Here is a 5,436-nt window from a genome sequence, read left to right on the forward strand (position 1 = left end):
AGTCCAGGTCCCAAAGCTGAAGAACTTGAAGTCCAATATTCGAAGTCAGGAAGCATCCAGCATGAGAGAAAGATGTATGCTGGGAGGCTGAGCCAGTCTAGTCTTTTCACGTTGTTCTGCCTGCTTTATATCCTGGCCATGCTGGCAGCCGATTAGATTAAAGAAAGTTGTATGCCCACCCAGATTAAGGGTGGGTCTGCCTTTCCCAGCCCACTGACTCAAATGTTAATCTCCTTCGGCCACACCCTCACAGACACACCCAGAATCAATACTTGGCATTCTTCAATCCATTCAAGTTGACACTCAGTATTAACCACCACAGTATATGCATTGTTAACTTGAACCATATGCATCTCCTGAGATCATACATAATCTTCAAATAAAGACAATAATGCGGCTGGGTGTGGTGGATCATGCCTGTAATCCCAGCACTTTGAGAGGCCGAGGCGGGTGGATCACCTGAGGTCAGGAGTTCAAGACCAGCCTGGCCAACATGCTGAAACCCCATCTCCACTAAAAATGCAAAAATCAGCTGGGCATGGTGGTGAGCACCTGCAATCCCAGCTACTCGGGAGGCTGAGGCAGAATTGCTTGGACCCATGAGATAGAGGTTGCAGTAAGCTGAGATGATGCCACTGCCCTCCAGCCTGGGCAACAGAGCGAGACTCCATCTCAAAAAAAAAGACAATAATGAGGTGTTAATTATGCCTAACATAATACAACTATCTTTTGTACAACTGGAAACGCCCCAATACCCAACCCAAATGCTATTACATAAAGTTAAAAATACTTAAATGCTGATACGAAGTCAATAAAACTTATGTCATGATAAAAGGAAAGAAAACAAAGATATTTTCTTAGTACAGGTGTATACATGCACAAACATGTTCTGTAACAAAAGAAGGAGGAAATACTCATAATAATTACAGTCTTCATTTCTGCAACTGGTCACGTGTCATAACTGGTATTGATGACTACCTTCTTCTGCTACCAATTTTGTATTCCCTTTACCTTCAGCAAGCAACTCAGCACGTCATTTTTGTTTTGTTTTGCTTTGTTTTCCTGGTGGAGCAACCCAAACCTTCATTCCTGAAGGGTCTGGGCCATTCATAGTCCTGCATGGATTGGGCAGTTGTAGTTTCCCATTGACCTTAATCACAGGACCCTCATGGATCTCTTGTATTCCATGCATACTGTTCCTTACCTCTGTTGTAGAGTAGTAGACTGATTTCATCTTGATAGCCCAGGTCAATCACCCCAGCCAACACTGTAACTCTCTTCTTAGCCTGTTGACTTAAAGGTAGGAGGAGCCCAAAGTGTCCAGCTGGCAATCTTAACTTCCAGTTTTATGGAATGATTGTTGTGCCTCCTGGTGGCAGCGTTCCTCCCTCTGGAACTAAGACATCTAGGCCAGCAGAATGTAATGCCACAGGAACACAGAGCAAAAATTTTACTAGTGGATCACTAGGCGTGATGGTGAGTGGTGCCACTTTCACTTTCACCCCTTGATTCCTGGACCGGCTCTGTGAATCCTGGCTATGGGAGAAATAGTACCATATATTGGATGCTGATTCAGAGCATTTGTGGCCTTCTGGAGATTTTTCCCCAGTTCTGCAATGTATTGTCAACTAGTTGGCATTGTAATTGTGATTTCAAAAGGCAATTCCACTGTTCTATCAACCCAGCTGCTTCAGAATGATGGGGAACATGGTAAGACCAGTGAAGTCCATGAACACGAGCCCACTGCTTTGCTTTTTTTAGCTGTAGAGTGAGTGCCTCGGTCAGAGGCAACGCTGTGTGGAATACCATGATGGTGGGCATTCCCTAAGTCCATGGATGGTAGTCTTGGCAGAAGCATTGCATGCAGGATACACAAACCCATATCTGGAGTAAGTGTCTATTCCAGTGAGGACAAACCTCTGCCCTTTCCACGATGGAAGAGGTCTAATATAATCAGCTTGCCACCAGGTGGCTGGCTGATCGCCCCAAGGAATGGGGCTATATTGAAGGCTCCATCTTGGTCTCTGCTGCTGGCAAATTAGGCACTCAGCAGTGGTCATAGCCAGGTCAGCCTTGATGAGTGGAAGTTCACGTTGCTGAGCCCAGCTATAATCTGTATCCCTGCCACCATGGCCACTTTGTTCGTGTTCCCACTGGGTAATGACAGGGGTGGCTAGGGAAAGAAGCTGAGTGGTGTCCACAGAACGGGTCATTCTATCCACTCGATTATTAAAATCTTCCTCTGCTGAGGTCACCTGTTGGTGAACACTCACATGGAATACAAGTATCTTTACAGTTGTTGATCACTCAGAGATTCATCCACATATCTCTTCCACAAATTTGTCACCAATTTTTTTTCCAATCAATCTATGTTCAAGTCCCTGACCATCCAGTTAAACCATTGGCTATAGCCCATGAATCAGTATAGAATCACACATCTGGCCATTTCTCCTTCCATGCAAAGTACACAACCAGGTGCACCACTTGAAGTTCTGCACACTGGGAAGATTTCCCTTCACCGCTATGCTTCAGGGATGTCCTAGAAAGGGGCTGTAGTTCTGTAGCTACTTTTGGGTGGTGCCTGCATATCATGCAGAACCATCTGTGAACCAGGCCCTAGTCTTCTCTTCCTCTGTCAATTGATCATAGGGAACTCCCCATGAAGCCATCGGTGCAGTCTGTGAGAGAGAAGGCAGGAAGGAGTGGAGACCGTGGGCATTTGAGCCACTTCCTCATGTAACTTACTTGTGACTTCAGGACCTGATTGAATCCAATCACATATGTACGACTTCCATTTGATGATGGAATGCTGCTGTGCATGACCCATTTCAGAAAGCACCCAGTTCATGATAGGCAGTTCAGGTCACATGGTGAATTGATGACCCATATTCAAACATGCAGTGTAACTATCACAACTTGTTAATTAAGTAGTTATTTGTGTGTTGCTTATTGTTATTTTGCCAAAGATGAGACAGTGATTTGAAAGAATCAAAGAATTTTGTTGCAAATGAGATAAAGTTAAGATCAGGAAAAGAAAGAAACAAACTTGAGATAGTAAAAAATTTTCCTCCAAACTGACACTGACATTTCCTTTCAATCTACCCACCCATTCATATACCCAAACTATTTCTAAAGTATCATCTGTGGGACTTCTAACTTTTATTTTGTAGGGAGAAAGCATTTATCTTTCAGTCAAGAGCATCAGTCCCCCTTATGATTAACAAGATAAAGGACTGTCCCTTCTTGGCAGAGGTTAAATTTATTTCCCTGATTTTACATCTCTTCTTTAGGAAATATTAAAATGAAAACAAACAACCATTGTAATTCCAGTATTTCCTAATAATGCACTACTTGATTTATTGTGTCAATAGAATCTTACGGGATTTGTACTACAAAGTAAGGGAACTCATTTACATGTTAAGAACCCATTTTTGGCATACATAAAAGCCATAAGATTTACTTTACAATGTCCCAGACCATTTATGATAAGAGTCAATTTACAACTGCTACAATAACATTAGCAATAAACAGGCAAACTATGCCTATTGTTAGTCTTTAAAACTATTGCTACTAGAAATATTCCCCAGCCTCTAATCCCTACATACATCAAACTGGATGTTTTTTTCTTTTTTCTCTTTTTAAAAAATAACCACTAGACTCTCTGTCTCACTCTGTCGCCCAGGCTGGAGTGCAGTGGTGTGATCTCAGCTCACTGCCAGCTCTGCCTCCCGGGTTCACGCCATTCTCCTGCCTCAGTCTTCCCAGTAGCTGGGACTACAGGAGCCCGCCACCACGGCAGGCTAATTTTCTGTATTTTTGGTAGAGACGGAGTTTCAACGTGTTAGCCAGGAAGGTCTCGATCTCCTGACCTCGTGATCCGCCCACCTCGGCCTCCCAAAGTGCTGGGATTACAGGCATGAGCCACCGCGCCTGACCTAGACTTTGTTTTTTAGTATAGATTTACATTTGCAGAATAATTGAGCAGATAATATATAGAGCTCCATAAAACTCTACACCCCTACCCACAATTGCTTGAAGTTTCCTATATCATTTACATCTTGCATTGCTGCGGTACATTTGTTATAATTAATAAACTGATATTCATGCATTATTATTAATTCTAGCCTATAGTTGATATTAAGGTTCACTCTTGTACAGTTAAATGGGTTTTTATCTACCTCCTACTATTTTTTAGACATGTACACATTTTAGATGCCTGTGCAATATCAATTCTATCATTCATTCATTCATTCAGAATTTATTTATTGAATTCTCATTATGTGCCAAAAAACTATTTATGCACTGTGAATATGGCAGGATACAAAAAAGCAAAAATCTTGTCTTTCTTTGAGCTTATATTTCAGAGTCACAGGCAGTCAGTGAACATGATAGAGAATTACATACAGTATGTTAGTAGATAGACATACAGTCTAAGGAGGAAATAATTAGACATGGAAGGGGAATTGGAGGTATCAGGAAGAAAGATAAAATTTTTAAACAAGGTGGTTAGAGAGGTACTCACTGAGAAGATGAGAACGGAATGAGAGAGCATGTCATTGTGTAGCTTAGGGAATGGCATATCAGATAGAGGACACAGCAAGTTCAAAGTTCTGTAGGTAAGTAGGAGCTGGAGTTTTCGAGCAGCAACAAGAAGCTCAGTGTGCAGAGTGAACAAGTAAGAAAATAAAGTAGATAAAATCAGAGAGGCAGTTGCAGGAGTTAGAGGGAGGGAGATCAAGGAAGGGATTTTAGCTCAGAGCAGAAATATCCGTTTTTGATTTTTTAGTGGAATAGTAAAACAGAAAAGATTTTGAACAGAAAAAAGATATAATCTGACCCAAGTTTCCAAAGGAATCTGCTCTGCTGGTAAGAGACAGCAAAGAGAGAAGGAGGGAAGGGGCCTAGTTGGAATGCTGTTGCAAAGATTGAGGTCTGAGATGAAGGTGCACTGGGTCAGAATGGTAACAGCATTAGGTGGTAAAAAGAGGTCACATTGGGGGTATATTTTGACAGTAGATCCAAAAGGATTTCATGATGAATTCGGTGTAGGGTGTCAGAGAAGAAAGGGAGTCAAGTATAAGACCAAAGTTTCGACCTGGACAAACAGAAGCATCTCTTGTTCTTATTTCTTAACCTGTTCTCAAACAACTCAGTTCTCATATTCCCTGACCGTTAAAACAGTATCTGATTGCCAACTAAAGTGACAATAGATCCACTTGACCCCACACTGCTTACTGCCTCTCCTCTTCTTTTAGCGCATTGGAAATCTTAAAATGAATCTATCTACCTAGAGCCATGCTGTTTTATTCTCCCCATTAGAAATGCAGGCTGTTCATTTGGCCTCTACTTTCATCCCGGTCTCTATTTCTTTGACCAAGTAACATTCAGTGCAGCTGTTTGATATAGTGATCTAATTTTAATTAGTCCTTCACCCTC

This window comes from Mandrillus leucophaeus, unplaced genomic scaffold, assembly GCF_000951045.1.
Source record: "Mandrillus leucophaeus isolate KB7577 unplaced genomic scaffold, Mleu.le_1.0 Scaffold356, whole genome shotgun sequence".
NCBI lineage: Eukaryota > Metazoa > Chordata > Mammalia > Primates > Cercopithecidae > Mandrillus > Mandrillus leucophaeus.